This window comes from Xenopus tropicalis, chromosome 3 (genome assembly GCF_000004195.4).
Source record: "Xenopus tropicalis strain Nigerian chromosome 3, UCB_Xtro_10.0, whole genome shotgun sequence".
NCBI classification, from domain to species: Eukaryota; Metazoa; Chordata; class Amphibia; order Anura; family Pipidae; genus Xenopus; species Xenopus tropicalis.
In genome coordinates, this window is record NC_030679.2 from 44,237,186 (window position 1) to 44,256,559 (window position 19,374).

The window sequence follows — 19,374 nt, forward strand, 5'->3', positions numbered from 1 at the left end:
ACCATAAGTTTGGTTTGGTTACTTTTTCAAGTTTTAACAATATTACTATTTAGCAAACAATAGCAATGGTTAACAAACACGCTGAGAGTGGCAGACGTGTATGTTTCAAACTGTTATTGCTGGAAATGGGGAGGAATTGGTTTCTGTTTGAGTTGTTTCTATGCATATTGGCAGATGTCCTATTTTTGATAGTATTCCATCAATATAACTCTATTCCTGCGCCCATTCAGACTTAAGTTTAGTGACTAAAGCACAGAGCAGTGGGGCTCATAATAAAGTATCCACATTTACTACACTAGAAATAGCTAGGCACCACAAATGAAAAACACCCTACTCATAAAGTGGAAAGCAACAGAAACAGCAAGGTTGTGAGAAGGACCAAAAGGAGCTGGAAATCCTTTCTATATGCAAGAAATGAAATAATATATTTTCTGAAAGCAGAAAGTATTAACATGCCTCTTGCTGTACATATTGCACTGCCTTAAAACAACAGAGAGGCTTTAACCCTCCATTAAAAGGGGTGCTCGACCCACATGTTCAACATGAATGCAATTAAAAGGGCTTATGCTGAACATCATTCTTGCCTATTATTTTCATCATGATAAGTCTATGGTTTTTGTTATTTCTTGAGCTAAAAAGGGCAAATAGGGAACTGAAGCTACTTCATGTTTGGCCCTTGAGTATATAAATAGATAACCATTCTGCAGGGTGATTCTTTGTACAAATGCAATTTGTGGCAGCAGGACATCATTACTGGGTACCCTGATATTATTTTAAAGGAACAGTAACACCAAAAAATGAAAGTGTTTTAAAGTAATTAAAATATAATGTACAGTTGCCCTGCGTTGGTAAAACTGGTAAGTTTGCAACAGAAACCCTACTATAGTTTATATAAATGAGCTGCTATGTCAACACGGGGGCAGCCATTGAAGCTGGGAAAAAGGAGAAAAGGCACAGGTACATAGCAGATAACAGATAAGCTTTGTAGAATATAATGGGGTTTTATCTGTTATCTGCTAAGTAACCTGTGCCTTTTCTTCTGTAAATGGCTGCCCCCATGGCTACACAGAAGCTTTATTTATATAAACTATAGTAGTCTTTCTAAGAAAAACACACCAGTTGTACCAGTACAGGGCAGCATTACATTATATAGTAATTACTTTTATACACTTTCATTTTTTGGTGTTACTGTCCCTTTAACATTGTAATGCAGAGTGGATTTCTGTTCTTCACTAATTACCTACCTTGAGTTACCAAACATGAAGTAGCTTCAGTTTTCCTTATTTGCACTTTTTAGTCCAAGAGATAACAAGCCACCTAGATATCTCTTGATTAAATAAGCATTATATCCAAGGCTACTGGGATACTAAAATCTATAGTTAGTACTGATGTTGGTATATATAGTTTATGTATGTGAGTGTATAGATAGGTCAGTATAGGTTTGTATGTGCTAGGTCAGTATAGGTTTGTGTGTTACTTGGAAGAGTTGAACTTGATGGACTTCAGTCTTTTTTCAACACAACTTAACTATGTAAAATTATAGGCAAAATGTATGTTCAGCACAAGCCCTACTCATTGTTCTTTTGTCCAGCTATAAGGCTGGTATAATAGCACAGATAGAACCTAATAATGCAGAGCCATAGATCCAAACTTGCAGACAGCCCTTTGGGACATTGTTAGGTCTTGTCAGTGTAAGATTTTAAAACATGGTTTCTGAGGGGTGGAACATGGATTGCAACCTATTTCAGAGGACTTATTATTGCATAAAGTGGCAAGATAAAGAATCTTGGCTCATGCCAGTGCTGTCACTTCCAGCAAAGTTAAGTACCCGATGAAGCAATAAAATGGAAATGTCATTGAATTAGTAAAATTGTATTGATATTTCATTATTTCAACAAATGGCTTCTCCATTATCTTTATAGATATAATAGAAATCAGTCATTTTTCTCTCTCTTTATCCTACCACAGAGCATAATGGGATTTTGCCATGATCTTCAGAATTCAGAAATATTTTAATCAATATGGATATTGTTACTTTAGATATATAAGGGAAAGTTAATTCATTATTGTAAAAAAAAGTAAAATCTGCAAATTTCGACCACTTACATAAGTTTACATAAGCTTTTTAATTTTAATTTTATTATTTTCTAAAGATTTTCCATTAGCATTATACCATTAATATTGAGTCTGTGTAAGTTGCTGCTGCCTCTCCCATGTGATAGGAAAAATGAAAAGACTATTGACTTGTTCAGATGTAGCTTCCTTTGATGGTAATGATATTTTCTGCCCAGAATCTTTGGTTACATTTCTGATGGGAATGATAAATATACATTGTGAAAACATGATTTTTAGACCCATCAGACTGGGGAAATCATTGATCTTATGGAGTTTAACTTGGAGGTCTTATTTTGTTAGAATGACGTTTCCAAAGGTCTAAATTATACTGAGCAATGACCCTGGACTTCCTAGTCTGAATAGATTTTAAATGAAGCCTGCAATTACCATGACTTAATTAAGATGATTCTCCTACTCAACAAAGAAATCAGTTTATTTTACGGTATATCTAGTTAAGTCCTGAATGGCAGTATATTGAATGCAAGCAAAATTGCATCCGGTCAGTGGGGCTGATTTACTGACACAGGTGATAAATTTCACCAGATCTTTGCTTTCATTTTCTGCCTAGCAGTCTTAAAGGAACAGTAACACCAAAAAATGAAAGTGTATAAAAGTAACTAAAATATAATGTGCTGCTGCCCTGTACTGGTAAAAGTTGTGTGTTTACTTCAGAAAGTCTACTATAATTTATATAAATAAGCTGCTATGTAGCCATGGAGGCAGCCATTCAAAGGAGAAAAGGCACAGGCACATAGCAGATAACAGATAAAACACCATTGTATTCTACAGAACTTATCTGTTATATGCTATGTAACCTGTTCCTTTTCTCCTTTTTTCCATCTTGAATGGCTGCCCCCGTGGCTACACAGCAGCTTATTATATAAATTATAGTAGTGTTACTGTAGCAAACACACCAGTTTTACCAGTGCAGGGCAACAGTGCATTATAATTTTATTACTTTAAAGCGCTTTCATTTTTTGGTGTTACTGTTCCTTTAAAGGAAAAGTAACACTAATTTTTTTTAAGTGAAAAAGCTATTCTACCTTGCACCAATAACTGCCCTATCCTGCAAACCTGTTAAAACTTGGCTTCCTGTCAATTGAACTAAGCCAACACTAAGCCGAGACGGATCGATTGATCAAGTCTACCCTGACTCCTTCCTATACAGAAGGAAGGCTAGGCTCGATCAATCGATCCTCGCATAGTTGATGCCTGCTCCTTCCTTCGCCGTTTCGCCTTAGTTCAATTGACAGGAAGCCAAGTTTTAACAGGTATTTTCTTTTAAAGCATTCAAAATACTAAGGGGGTTGCAGAATAGGGCAGTTATTGGTGCAGGGTAGAATAGCTTTTTCACTTAAAAAAATTTAGGGGCCCATTTACTTACTCACGACGGGCCGAATGCGTCCGATTGCGTTTTTTTCGTAATGATCGGTATTTTGTGATTTTTTCGGAAAATTATCGCGACTTTTTCGTTACCAATATGATTTTTGCGGAAAAACGCGAGTTTTTTGTAGCCATTCTGAAAGTTGTGATTTTTTCGTAGCGTTAAAACTTGCGCAAAACGTTGCGCCTTTTAAGTTTTAACGCTAAGAAAAAAGCGCAACTTTTCGTGCAAGTTTTAACGCTACGAAAAAATCGCAACTTTCGGAATGGCTACGAAAAACTCGCGTTTTTTCGCGCAAATCGTATTGGTAACGAAAAAGTCGCGATAATTTCCGAAAAGTCGTAAAGGCGCCGAAAAAAATACGAAAAAGTCGCAAAATGGGTTAGTAAATCAGCCCCTAGGTGTTACTTTTTCTTTAACAAACCAGTTGCTATGGGTTACTGCAGTGATGCTATTTAGCATTAACAGTATGTTAGAAAATAAGCCACAGTGCATAAGTTTGCCAGCTTGCTGGTCTACCTTCCTGTTGGTAACTCAGTAGGTGATCCTATAACTAATCCTGAATACTGCTGCTGTGCAGCGCTGAACTCCTAAGTTTGAATCCAGCCAGGGCAATATCTGCTAGGAGTATGCTCTAACCGAGTTTGAATGGGTTTCCTCCACGTACCCTGGTTTTCTCTTAAACTCCAAATAAATACAGGCAGATTAGTTGTCTTGAGCTACTGTGTTTAAATATGACAAGGACTCTAAGCTCCACTGGGGAAATGTGTTATGCAGAAGTGTGTTAGCACTATAAAAATACCAAGAAATGCTGTTACTGGCCCATGTTTGGCTGACCTCTCTGTACTATATAGAATTAAATATTCAAATTCAGGCAGTCACAGAACTTTTAATGTACCAACAGCCATATAAATGACGAAAAACACATACTACAATACATAATGGCAGTCAATCAAGACAGCATGGTGGCTCAGTGGGTAAGACTTCTGCCTTGCAGCACTGGGTTCCTGAGTTTGATTCTGCCTTTGAGTCTGCATAGGTTTCCTCCCACTCTCCATACAGACAGGATAATAGATTCTTGATAAAAATTGTGTGTGAATGTGATAGGGAACTTAGGTTGTACATGCCACTGGTGCAGGGAATGATAAATATTTTCAGTAAAATGCTGCAGAGAATCTATCTGCTATATAAATAACAGATAATAAAAAAAGGTTCAGCAAGAAAATACATTTATAGATGAAACAAGTGAAGTAAGATTGGATTTATTTGCCACCAACACATAATTATAAAAAGATAAGCCTTCAATTTCTTGTTACTACAATGATCTTTCTTTTTGTAGCCAAATGTGGTGAAAAATGCACTTTCTTCATTGTACATTAGCTTCTTTTGTTAGTTACATTTCTGATGGGAATGATAGATATGCATTGTGTAAACTAATGATATTTAGATCCATCAGACTGGAGAAATGGACTTGGAGGCCTTATTTTCTAAGAACAAAGTTTACAATGGTCTTTCTGGTTCCAGAACACTAAACAGACTGTTTGGGCCTAAGAACATGTTCTTTGGTTCCCATCTCTAAAAATTCATGAACAACATTGTTTTTGAGGTTTTGCGAGCAATAGCTTTATGCGGATATTTGACATCCACTCCAAGTGCCACTGAGGGGTACCTACTCTAGAACCTCCTTGGCAGATCCCCTACAGGTGGGCCTGTTTCATGGTCATTCCCTATTTCTGAATGGGAACAAAGAGGAAACAAAGATGGAAGAATAGATATTAGCATGTAAATAAAATAGACTAGGAGAATAAAGAGGTTTGGGGGAGGAAAGGAGGAAAAATAGTTTGGAAAGTGGGTCTGGGGTCTAAGGTTTTTTGGTGGGCCACTGGGTTCCCAGTCCGACACTGCCCCTTCCTAATAGTCACTGGAACCAAATGAAAACTATTTACACAAATAAAAAGTCTGTCTATTATACTATACTATGCCAATAGTAAAATGCAGAATTTTGCAGCAAATCCATGCTTGCTGACAAAATTTGCTCATCACTACCCATAAACAACCAATCACATGGTAGAATTTACTGGTCACCTTTTTGAAAGCAAACATCTTATTGGTTGCTATGGGTTACTGCTACTGGGCAAATATTGTGCCTCTTATTACATATGGGGGTTTGCACAGGGGAATGTAGATACAGTCTCCAGAGGATTACCCTGTGGGTTATTATAACTATATAGCCTAGATTTTTAGAACTTCTATCTTGTAGTGGAGAGGCAGTGCCTTTTTGAATCCATGGCTTGTCTTGTCATTGTAGTCTGGCTTGGTCCAGCTTTCTACATGTTACCTGTTAATGGAAAAAATACAGGCCATCCTTTTAACAGAAAACATTTTTATGTAATGCCATTTAACTTTAATGAGACCATTATATATAATATGGACAGGAGAAAATAAGAACCCCCCTTTTGGATAATAAAATTCTGGCTAAGAACATGAGAATACTGTAGATCTGAATAAATCATTTATTAATATGTTAAAAATTTTCAGGCAAATTGAAACTTTCCTGAAATAGTTTCAGAGAATTTGTACTTCGTTTGCATTTACTAAACGAGAAGAGGATTGCTTTAACTAATTGGATGCATCATTAATGAGTTTGATTGTTTACCCTATTACTTTTACTATATCAGGATCAGTATGGATCTTTATGTTTCTGAACATAAAAGGTAGAAAATTGTAGTAGTTAAACAGAAACAATTTTCTTCCAACAATTCTTTTTGAGAATAACTTTTTAAATCACCCAATATAGGACCTTGGTTTGATTTATTAGTGAAATAAGGTTGTTTAACCCTGCTTATGAAGGACTGCATGGTAGACAGCCCTGTTTTACATAGCCCTCCCCCCCCAACCCAAAGGGAACAAGGAAGAAGCTCAGTAAAGCAGAATAACATAGTAAGTACTTGTAGAGTTGTAGAGGTGTCCTTTAAAAGTACAGCACCAGTATAAGAGAACTCGTAAGTCAACGGATTGCACTATGTGTGCTGTGTGCTTAATGCCAATATGCTTCATGGTAAGATCAAAATATTTTGGCTCACAAAGGGTTAAGAAAGGTGAGAAGTGCTTGAAAAGAGTCTATAATACAACTTCACTATTTAGGAGTGGTATAGGGAGTCTGGCATTTGAGTGCATGGAAACTGTTCACGCTGAGATCTAAGGCCCATTGTTTAACTGTTATTGTTATTCTAAGACCAGTTGAAGTTTTTCCTTAGATGAATAATTGTCAGTGTTTTCTGTGGGCCAGCCATTCACAGCACAGATGGTGCATGATGTATTATAAATTAATAAGAATACAGTGCAAACATTCTTCATTGGCACAACACTAATCATTTTTTATTTGTTAACTCCTATCATTTTTATTTTATCATGTTTATACTAGAGATACCATAGGAAGCCATTATGCAATATTTCATGCCTGCCATGAATGCCTGACAGAACCAGGTAGATTTTACCAGGAGCCAGTGCAGGTAGAGGAGTTTGTTTGTGCAACTATTTATATATTTGTTATGAGGACAGGACTTGAGTAATCTCCCTCTCTCTGTCATGTTTAGTGCCAGATTGCAGATCTTTGCAAGCAGGGTTGCCAGTCCAAAACTAGCCAAATGCCGCTTTAAAAGTTGCCCAATGTTTACAGTGAAAATAAAATCTAAAGAATTAAAGAATATAAGTGAAAATATGCCTTTTATAAGCATGGAATCACTACCAATGCCCAGTGACTCCTCTCCAGTTACTGGCTGATGTTGCCCTGCCTCTGTGCCCACTGCATGCAGGTTATTGTACTTTTATTTTAACATGTGTTGCCAGCTCCAGCTTACAGTAAAACAATAAAAGACATCTAGGTGTATGCAGCAACATCACTGCATACCTCCCAACACTTAAAAAAGGGTGTATTACTAACTGCCGTGCTTATTGCAGTGGCAGAAATTTTGGACATGCCACTTTGTGGTCACACCTTCAAAATACCACCCTAAGCACTTCATGACACACCGTGTCCCCCAATCATTTCATGACATACACAGTTATATCCCAAACTGTGCTCCCCAAACTGTACTGTGCTCACTGTTCCCTCAGTCTGCGTGGGAATTACATAACAGACTTATCATGCAAGATTTTAGCCAAGTTGGTAGGAAAATAGGATGTCAAAAAGGGGTAATCATGATGAACCAAAAGCTGGGTGACCCATAGACCTATGGGTTTGTTGAACTACAAATCTCAGCAGCACCAAGAGATCCTCAGAGTTGCAGAAAGAAACAATTGGCAGCCCCCCCCCCCATTTGTACAATCACATATCAGATAGAGTAGGAAGCAGGTTGTAGTGCAGAAAAGTTGAGACTGAAAGGCTAGAACAGCAGCTACGATGAAAAGAAAAGGGAACTTCTTTCTACACTGTCCAAGTGCATTCTAGGTATTGCCGTTTTAAATTAACCTTGGTTGTAGGCAAATTATGAGATCTCCCCTAAGTTTTATAAAGTTATGCTTTTGAAGCAGCCTTGGGAAATGATGAGAAGAGACTGGGAAGCTAGCCTCTAGGTGTATAAGAAATAAAGATGGTGGGCTGAAAACAGCCTTCCCACATTACTGTGATATATCGGGGGAAATGTAATAAATGTTGTAAACGTAAATGTCGTAAATGATCATTCAGATCCCACAACCTTACAGGTAGATAGGTTCTAAGGGACATGCACCTATTGAATTATTAAATGAACCCTCAGTTTTCCATACACATTTGCCCTCAAATCAGGCTTATGCACTTCACAGAGACAGAATCTTGGCAATGGTTGTAGATGTTTTGAAGAGGCTTTGGTCCTTCAATTATATTTACAGATATATTTTGGTCAGATATCTTAGGGGCATATTTATAAATCTGCAATATAAATTATGACTTTAACAAATGACCAGGCAATGTTGTAAAAAATCCCACATATCTATAACGCTGTGTAACTATTTAAGGTAAATGTGTTTAAGGTAAAATCTGGTGTTCAAAGGGAAGAAATCCCATAAAAACCAAAATTAGTTGCGCCTCTTAAATCGTGTTTGTTCAATTGACTGTAAAGGATTACGAATGGTGTAAATTAATAGTGTGATCATAGGCTTTAGTCTGCTGTAAAAAAAAAAATACACAACTTTATTAATAGTCTGAGTAACCTTTACTTATAGATTATTCCTGTGATTGTGATGGTCTGGGTGAGGAAAAGCTACAACAGAGCTGCGTATCGTACACCAAATTGTATGCCTTTTTCCTGGTGTAAAATATTTTACACAGTTTTATGAATATACAGGTATGGGACCCATTATCCAGAATGCTTGGGACCTGGGGTTTTCCGTAATTCGGATCTCCCACCTTAAGTCTACTAAAAAAATGATTTAAACAGTAATTATACCCAAAAGCATTGTTTTGGCTCCAATAAGGATTAATTATATCTTAGAATGAAGTACGAGGTTCTGTTTTATTATTACAGAGAAAAAGGAAACCATTTTTAAAAATGTGAATTATTTGATTACATTGGAGTCAATGGGAGATGGGTTTTCTGTAATTCGAAACTTTCTGGATAATGGGTTTCCAGATAAGGGGTCCAATACCTGTATTTATTATTTAACCCTGTTTTCACCTTCTACTAGAAGCATGAGTCCCAAGCAGCTAAAATCAATGAAAAATCCATGTTTAGCAAGAATGATGTAGTAAAGCTGCGGTTGGCTTTGCATCAGAAAGCAAAGAAGTAAAGAGAGATGGGACCTGCATTCTCTTTAGTTAGCAGCATGCTTGTGGATTGAGCAGCGAGGCTGGAGGTAGCTGAGCTTCCTGTATGTGATTGGCTTAGCTTCTGAATGAATGTGTGTACAGGGCAGAGCTTAGCAGCAAGAGCAGAAGCCGTGTGTTTTTGTAAAGCAAGTGTTTCAGTGAGCGCAGCAGCTTGTGGAGCACACAGGTAGTTCAGTTTTCTCTACAGCCAAAGTCTAAACTTCCCGGACAGAAGCCAGTAAGACTCACAGAAGAGCAGAAAGAGGCAGTGATATACAGGAGGCAAGAGATTCCATGGAACAAGAGAGATGTGACTTTCTTCTCACTAAGGAATTTTGTGCTCTTTGGCTTCTAAAAAAATTCTCCCCCCGGCACTTGTCATCAGGGAATCCACCTAAGGATGCGGACGAGGATCAGCAAGTGCTAACATGCATTTGGGGGTCCTCTGTGCTGACTCACTACAATGGTAAGGGAACCCTTATTCTATTTATTAATTCTGACATCCTTATTAATAACTAGGACATTCCCATTATGATTTGTGTGTGGATAATGGGGGTGGAAGTTAATGTAGTAAAAACAGGGGGTGAATGCATAACAGGTGGTAGAATACTAGCTGCTGGTTATATAATGTGTATGTACCTGTAGGTGCATTTTTGAATTTTGAAAAGTTTACAGATTTGTCAAAAGGGAAGAAAACTGAGCCTAATGTATTGAAATGTTTCTTTTTGATTTTGGTCTATTGGTTCAGCAGAGGTTAAAATGCCACACTGGGGACATATCCTCATATCCAGTGACAGAGAAAAGTCATATATTGGTATATCCAGCTTAACAGCAGAGCTTAATGCTTATAGTTGGAGGAATAATAAGCACTAATGGCTTGTGTCAACACTCCAAGAAAATGACAGATCAGATGCAAGAATCATTACATCTTTTACTGCACTGCGATTTGCCATTTCACTCCAAGCAGAAAAGGCATCTGGTCCGGGGGGCTGTGTCACAAGGCAGAAACAATAGTTTATAATCAGCAGCTTGGTACTCTAACAGAGAAAGAAATGAAATGAAATCAACTTTATTCTACATTACAGTGGCTTAGCTGTAATCAGGAATGTGTGCTTTTATTTATATCATGCCTTTGAAATGAACGTAAGCCTGTACAGTAGCAGTTACATTACACCAGGGACATTTTAAGTCTGATGGAATGTTTGGGTATTGTGCTTTTCAAGTGTTACTGGACAATTACTTGGTGCTCCAAGGAAAATGAAAGACCCAATATATTTATTTATATATATATTTATTTATATATATATATATATATATATATATATATATATATATATATATATATATATATATATATATATGTATGTATAAAAAAAGAAGAGATAGTTCCCTTCTACCCCTACTACCTACCTTTAGGCTCACTTGGTGGCCAATCAAAAGTTGCAGGGAAATTAAGTTTGTAATTTTCTATCTTGATCAACTCAATACAGTAAAAAAACTGCAGATGATTATACAGGGCGAATACTGTGTGCCATCTGCAAAGGAGGAAGTGCCACTGCCCGGCTTTAACAGTATTTTCAGTATGAGTGATACAGCACCCAATGTTCTTGCTGGCAACAATCTTGCTGACACTAATAGAAAAGGTTTAATTGAAGTCTATGGGATTTTTGACATTGGCTGCTACTACAACAGCAGCAGTTGAAGGTAGACTAAATGGGAAGTTCATCTGTAATTTAACCTTTCATATTTGTAAATAATTTCTGGTTGTCAGGGTCCCTTACCCCAGCAACCAAAGATTGACTGCAAGTTAACAATTCTGTAATTTTTATTTGTTCACTGCCTATCTTTTTGTTCGGACCCACCACTATTCAGCTTCCATCCTGACTTCTAAGCTTCTGTCACTTTTGCTGGGTGGATCACAACCTAATAACTGTAGAAATTTCAAACCACCAAAAAAATGAATAAAAAATGCAGAAGAATTTCAAAGTGCCTTACAATACAACTACCTCTCTGTGGTACAGGTATAGGACCCTTTATCCAGAAAGCCGTTATACAGAAAGCTCGAAATTACGGAAAGGCCATCTCCAATAGACTCCATTAAAAGCAAATAATTCACATTTTTAAAAATGATTTCCTTTTTCTCTGTAATAATAAAACAGTACCTTGGACATGATTCCAACTAAGTTATAAACCATCCTTATTGGAGGCAAAACACATCTATTGGGTTTATTATTAATGTCTAAATGATTTTTTAGTGGACTCAAGGTATGGATCCAAATTCCGGAAAGACCCCTTATCAGGCAAACCCCAGGTCCCCAGCATTCTGGATAACAGGTCCCATACCTGTACTGGGGAGAACTAATAGCTACAGGTATCAAAGCTGCTGACAGTATCTATCTCATGCAAAAAACAAGGAGACTAGTAGCTGCCACTTGTTGCTGCCTTAAAATATTATACATTTCTTCCCTCTGGGTACAATGCCAAAATGCCCAATAAAAGACAATGAAGGATGTTTCTAGACAGCTACTAAAAAGCCTTACAAGAGCACATATCTGCAACCTGTGGCTCTCTTTTTTTGTACAACTGTAACTCCCAGCATCCCACAACAGCCCAAGGACTTGTTTAGAATATATTTGTAGAAACCAGCACTTATAATGGCATCGAAAAGCAATAGATAAACCCCAAAAATCTGAAAGCCCAGAAGAAGGAAAGGGAGTTAACAGGGTTTTGTGCCTTTATCTACGTTAAGGAAAGCCTGTTTCAAATGCCGGAATCTCAGGCTGAAAACAAACAGGAGAAAAGTATTTCACATAAACTCACATTAATCTGCCATAGCCGGAAGCAACACATAAGGAAACACAACTGAAATTCATTTTATTAAACGCTGGTATTAACCACTGTCAGTTCCACATCTCATAGTAGCTTTGTTGCATTCACAAATACATATTTCTTGTTTAAGGTGAGGGTAGGCAGAAAGATGAAGTGATACTGTCTGAAAGCCAACAGTTGTGCTGTGTACGGCACAGGCATTATTTACAGCCATTATGATTGTACAAATTATTCTCTGCTGTTTAACTCAATGTGGGCCAGTTGAACAATGCCTGAAAATGTGAATTCTGTGGTATTTAAAGGGTATATGATAAAAATTTCACATACCTGACTATAGGCTGTGCCGTAAGCTAAGATTTGCAACCAAAGTGCTCCAAGCAGAGGTTCCCAAACTTTGGGACTTCCATACCAGGGAGCCATTTGGGGGCTCAGCCTAGTAGCCACTTAGCATAACATTTGGGAGCAATGTCAAAAAGCTCTCCTAGATTTCCTGAAAACTCAGTTTGAAGGTCTGGGTGAAACTTGGTTGCTTACCAACTAATCTTGGAACTGCGGTTAAATGGCGTTTTTTTTTTTTAGGGCACAGGGTAATATTCTACGTGATGGTATTTAAAATTCTTAGGCTCATGCAGTCCATGATTACATCTTCCAGACCTACATCTTTACAGACCTATTCCTAAGGCATCAACCCTCTAGAAAGAATATCCAAGAGATATGAATACCATTTCTGACCATACCCTGTTAACCCTAAACACATCCAGTTCTGCCTTATCCACACAAACAACTACTCTACCTTGGTCTAGAAACAGATTCATCCCGAAGCTAGATTTTATGTTGTAAACATGTATTGATAATTTTTCCATATAGATCCTCTTCTATTCATCCTTCAACCTGTCATTCAAACAGTTGCTTAGTTGCTGTGGTAAGAGGGACCTTAGCAACCAGATGGGTGCTAAACAATTTCTGCATTGCATAGGGTACTTTATTGACGAAGGATAATATATATTAGTTTAAATTCTACATAGAACAGCTGCACAATATATTTCCAAAAGAAAACCTACAAAAAAAAAGTCTGGTTGAAAACTGTCTGTCTCTTAGGATTTCCTTACATTACACATAATACATTATAATATATATAGAAGGGGAGCTACCAGAGAGCTGGTTTCCATCTACCTGGATTTGTAGAAATGCAGAAAAACTTGTAGGTGCAGCAGTACAGAGCTTGCTCCATTCAAAGTGCCGCTGTTCCTCAGTACAGACATGCCCCTTGTTCTCTCTTAGTCTCTCTTACTATCCATCATCCTTTTGCTGTCATAAATGACTGCTGCTACATATTTTTAGAGTACATTCTACAAAAAAAGACTTTATCTGCTTGCAAGATCAGAGAAACTATTTTTCTTGTTGACAAATTGCATAGTGGGACATTTACAGATCGATCTGCTTTCTTTTTAACTTTACAATTTCCCAATAACTGTGACTGTGAAGGGGGTTATAATTTTTCCTTGTGTGGCTTAGTGCCTAGTATCTCATTAACAAAACACACCAAATAAAATAAAGCAGAAGTACGACATTTCTGAGGTATTCTCTTGAACAAAATGATCTGCTGAAAGTATTTACACCTGCATATTAAAGGGCATTTCACAATTTCCCAGGGCTCTATTAGTACTCATGGAGTTATGTGAATGACATTATTTATGTTACCTGAGGTCATGTACCATTCATTCTGGGGAGGGAGTGGCACGGTTACTGTAGCTAACAAACTGACTGGGACCCAGCCCCTGTAATGAGGAAGTCTGCTCTGATTGCCATATGCACTCCTTGTGGCATCTGGCAAGTAAATGCTCCGGTTAGTAGACAGTAAGGTATGTGACAGTGCCCATTAACATTTAAAATGTGTTCAGTAGTGTTATTCAACTGAATAGGGAGCTTTAAAGTCATCCCTTAATGATTTTAGTTTTGGCTAAATAAATGAACAGCACAATATAGTATTGCTACTCCAGAATCCAAATATGAATGTTCAAAAGTGAGAAATCCATAAAACCATTTAGGGTCAATCTAACTATCTATCTAGTGAAACTTCCTTATTTCCTTTCCTTGTTTTTCCAGTGGGAAAGCATTTTTGGGGAGATTAGCCATCCGTGGTAGCAAAGATTTATAGCAGGCAACTAAAAGCTTAACTAAAGTTTAACAAGTAGGCCAGAAATACTGCTTATTGTGTTTGAGGTTCGGTATCCCAAAGCAACCTCAGCCCATTAGCAGGGAAGGTATGTGCCTCCAAAAATGGCCCAGTAGCTGATTCACAGCACATGCTCTCAGCTACTGTCAGTTATATGATCTTAGGGACCAACTCACAATATACTATATATATATATATATATATATATATAGAATAAGAATTACATTATACATGGCTGATAGCGGAATTAAATTATCAATTATTCAATTATGTAGCATTAGCTTCTATGACAGATGAATATAATTTTCTGCATGATGCCCCTTGTTGTGATACAAGCTTCTCAATAGTTGCCCAAAGCGCATGTGTTTCACTAAGGGCTCGTCCCCACAGGTGTTTCACCTTGCGTTTGCCTGCAGTGGAGCGCATCTGCGTTCCACTGCAGGGAAGTGCAGGACTAAATGCATTTCAGTCTTTTTTAAATGTGCCTATACTCTCTAGTCTGAGAATGGGTTTATTTGAATGAATGAGTTGCATTTTGTTCTGTGCTTCCCTGTGGTGGAAATGTTGAGCCACTAGGCTCGTGCAGTAAGTTTACAATGAAATAGGGACCAGCATTCCAAATCATTTTATTAGATAAAATCTAAAAATGTTGGTCCCCACTGAATATTTTACACCATAAAAGCAGTGAATTTTATAAATTAATTATAATAGATTCATGTATGTCTGGAGCCCCCATACTTTCCCCACAGCCAGTTGCAAGTAACACCACTTTCATTAACGGTACTTGTATTAAATTGTGTTCCTTGCATTTCCATATAGTTGCCTGCTTCTCTGCCTGCTGCTGCACCTATTGATGCAGGGGAACACTAGTGTTACATCCACTTGTGGGCCAGGCGGTAGCTCCATGGTTCCCTCGGCACCCTGCATCACCAAAGATCACTTGCACTGGAAGAATAGGGTGCATGACACACGCATGCTGAACACCAGAGCCAACTAAATACTCAACACAAACACTTTCACCAGTTACAGTTTAGTGGCAAAATTAGCAGTTTCGCTAGCTGTGAACTAGAATTGTTTCCATGTGGTTTCATGAAAAAAATTCTCTGTGGAGACAGCTGCATTCAATACAGTGCATAATAAATTGAAACTTGAAGGATGTTTTGATCAGGCTGATTTGGAGAATTTCTAGCCTGGGCAACTGGGAGAAAGAATATTTAGAATGTATGATATTCATGAAGAATTCACTACAATGTTTGGAAGAAAGTGCCAGCATGGGAGCCTTTTTTTCTATGAAGCCTAGTTGTAGTGTAAAGGTGTATCTAATAAGGTTGGGCAATGTATATGCTATTGCAGAGATAAAACCACCTTAACTGCAATGTTGCCTTCTCATTAACTCCAAAGTATTTCTGCTAAATTTTGTGGTTTCTCGAAGTAAAACATGGCAAGTTTGCTGATCATTAAATATGTGTAATTATCAGTATGATTACTTAATATTGGTGCATTTGGGTTATTTCAATGTATATTATTAAAGCTGACTGAAGAATTGGGCATTATCAGCTTAAATGGTAATCTTAATAAACACAACACTAACTCAAGCACCTTGTTTGGCCTCAGTTCATATTGGCTGGTATATATGGTCATTGGTAATAAAGCCTGCATTTCTTCAGTGATCCAGTCATTCTTCTGACAATCCGAGGAAGAGATTAGCTGGCTCTTTCAACTTTTTCCATGTCTGTGTTGTATAGACTATTCAAGAATAGAACCCTAACAGACTGTCAGCACCTTCCTAATCCAGTAGGAACATACAAATGAGGTGGCCAGACAACATGTTCTTGGATACCTGGGAGGCTGCCCATAATTTCATTAGCACCTTAACTGAAGACTTTTTAAGGAATGCCAGTAACAACATGAGGAATATACTAAACCAGATGTGTGGATAATTGTCTCTAAAACAAACATATGCACTCTTCTGGGACTGCTTGTTAAAGGGCTTTGCTGGTTTTTATATGCAAGTTAAATCTTAGTAGGGGAGAGTGAAACAAATGTTTGTAGACTAAACCTAAGATGATGTGACACACTGTACAGGAATAGGCCCAGTCCTGGGTAATTTAAGTCCTGCTTCTTCTTGTTCTTCTAGTGCACAAGGAGAATGTGGAATGGCCCTCTGCATTGCAGAATTAATACGGTATGTATGCTGCTAAAGAGGATGAACATCTGGAGAGATGCAGCCCCCCAGTCCCTGTAGCTTACAGTAGATGGTGATTATATAGGCTAAGAATACCCAGCACTCTGTTATCCTATTTTGCAGCCTGTTAACAGAATGACATTCTTTTGCTATGCCTTTTATATTTCCTCCATACTCTGTTTTGGTTCTCACAATCTCGCAGATAATCTCAGTCCGTGTCAGTGATTTGTAACAGTTAGTGCCATTTCGTAGCCTTTCTAAACGGGTTTGGGAAAGGTTGACAAGAAACAGTCTCCTGCTCCATTTCCCATGGGAAACACTTTACTAAAGATTCTGTTTGTTATTTATTGTATGAAGCATGCAGGCACCTTGTAAGGGACAAGTAGAGTTCTTCCTGAATTGTGGTTCATAAAGGTTATAGCTCTGAGTGATTACACCCACAGATACATCGCATATCGACCGTCTGTTGATATTCCCCTCTGCTAAGCTTAACTGTTGCACTCTGCTGGCATCCCAGAATGTGGCTTTAGATGTGATGGCACAAGAGACTATCCAGATGCTAGTCATATGCAGCATTATGGAATATGTTATGTTAGCTGCCTCTTCTCTAACCTTTGTCTTAACAGTACTTTTTCAGATAAATGCTGTACTCTCAGTCCCTATTGTCATAGCTGTGTGTTAATGTGCCTTAAATTGCTTTGCATAATATAAACTGCAGACCAGGGGACAAGCAGTATTTATTGTATATTTATGAAATGGTTATGGGCCATTAGGCCAAACATGTTTTGGGCAAGATCTCTTAATCATAGGGCCATGATTAAGGGCTCTTTCCTGAAATGCATTAGGCATGATGTTCAAACACTTAGTGGCCCTAAACGACAGTGTAATATAATATAGTGTAAAGGTGCACATGGGGTTATTCCCTTACTGACTCCCAGTAGCTGTAATCTCTGCCCTGGGCTAAAGTGAATTGTTGTTGCGGTCATGTAGGACACAGGGAAATCTGTGTGCAGAACATTGGATCACTCATGAGGCAGCCTGGAGCACTGAGAGCAAGTTCCAGTGGTGTGTGAGTATTACCCCAAGTGAACTCAGTGTGTTGAGACATTGTGCCAAAAAGTATTATATGCCCTCAAGAAACACATTGCTCTTGTTCAATAAATCTTTTATTTGGTAAAAGAACTAAACCCTAAAAACAATATGGGTTAGACGTGACATTTTTTTTTGTGCATTTTGGTGGAGGGCGCCGAGGCTTCTCTAAATATTGTGCAGCAGGCGGAACATACGCGGAAAAGCCAGGGTGTGCTGGTGGATTAGTGACACTCACAGGCTCAGTGTGCTCTTGGAAGCTGTTAAGAAACTAAGCTTAGGGGTTGTCAAACAGAAAATAAGGTTCACTTAGCATAGAAACTGATGCTACATGTCCGATTTAATGTGATGTAAATCAATAGAAAAGATATGGAGCTACTGGGGGCATCTTCAGAGGCACAGATCTCCACTATGAAAGGGCTCTGGTGGCCTTTGGCTGGTACAGAATCACAAAACATATTGGGCAGCATCAGGAGCATTCCTGGCCCCTTGGTCACCCTGAGGCAGTCTTTGGGATGCTGCATCCCTAGTGTAGAGAGCATAATAGCACTCTCTGCTCTAGAAGAGCCCAAATTCTGATTGTAATTTCATCTCTTGAAGTTACCAGCGACAGCTCTTTGCTACCCTTGGAAACCTGCAGGCTGCTGCCACCTGGGCAGCATTTTTAGCCTACTTTTTTGTTAAGCTTTAATTCTCCTTTAAGAACCACTGGCACACAGTCTTTTTATTATGTCAAACAGTGTTGAAAGTTACAGTTCAGCAGCATTTGACTCTTCCTCCTTCTACTGTGAGGGACTACAAATAGACAAGCAAAACAAAATACAATAAGCCTGTAGCGTGTAACAAAAGCCAAGTAAAAAATAATGGGGTTTCTTCCTTACATTTATGTTGGTAGTCAAGGTAACACTAGATGATTCAAGTATATGGAGGATGGGAACACTAGGACCAAATCATCACCTGACTCTTTTGTAACTAGCAATTTGATCACCCTTGACTTTGGTTTCCTATTTACCCACCCAGGCACTAGAATTCTTTGCATTGTCTATTTCTCTGCAGTATTAACTGTTAGAGCCAAGGAATCCTTTAACTAGGGTCTCGAGGTAAAAGTTACCATTTTTCTCTGTCCCATTGCTCCAGGCCCCCTGCTGCTCCGCACAACATCGCTGGTGACATCACTGCAGGAAATAATGACATCAGTGCTGAGCATGTCGCCCTGTATGAGGTTTTTTGAGCTTTCATGCAAAGATTACAAATCTAAGGGAATGCTTACACTGATTTTACAGTAAGGTTGATTGGAAGTGTATTAAACATTGCATAAGGCACTATTAAGAATTAAAATAATATCAAAGGAATATGTTCCTTTTCTTTGTTGTATCCAGTACCGAGATGTGATTATCAGTAGCTGTTAATGCACTATATACTATGTTCTAAACCTAGCTTAGTACAGAGACCTGAGGCATAAAGTTGAGACATGATAATCGCAATGTTTCCTCCAACAGAGATCAGCTGCAATGCACAGGGCGGGATTCACAGTGAGGAGGATGCAGCTGCTTCTCCACGCTCCCTTGTTAAAATAGATCCTGCAAATGCAGAGCCTTATTGAACATTAACACCTTAATGTCACTGGGAAACAGAAACAAATTGGATCATGCTAACAATAATACATGTTTTGCATTTATGTATAAGTGTCGGCCAGGGCCCACAAATATTTTAAAACCCAGTTCTGGGGTCTGGCAGTTAAAGTTTTCAGTGCACTGAAGCTAAGTGGAATCATCTTCCTCAACCCCTGAATTTATTCTATTAAGTGCTAT

The 19,374-nt window shown here is 38.2% G+C and overlaps 1 protein-coding gene across 2 annotated transcripts in view; it reads left to right on the forward strand.

Moving 5' to 3' along the window:
* The first annotated feature begins 9,418 nt into the window (after positions 1-9,418).
* Positions 9,419-19,374, forward strand: part of htr4 (5-hydroxytryptamine (serotonin) receptor 4, G protein-coupled) — a 241,901-nt gene continuing 231,945 nt past the window's right edge. Inside the window, exon 1 of one of the 2 annotated variants that reach the window (XM_031898824.1) lies at positions 9,419-9,750. The gene's annotated coding sequence lies outside the window, so the exon portion shown is untranslated. The remainder of the gene's footprint in view (positions 9,751-19,374) is intronic. The other variant, XM_002939806.4, reaches the window with a different exon arrangement.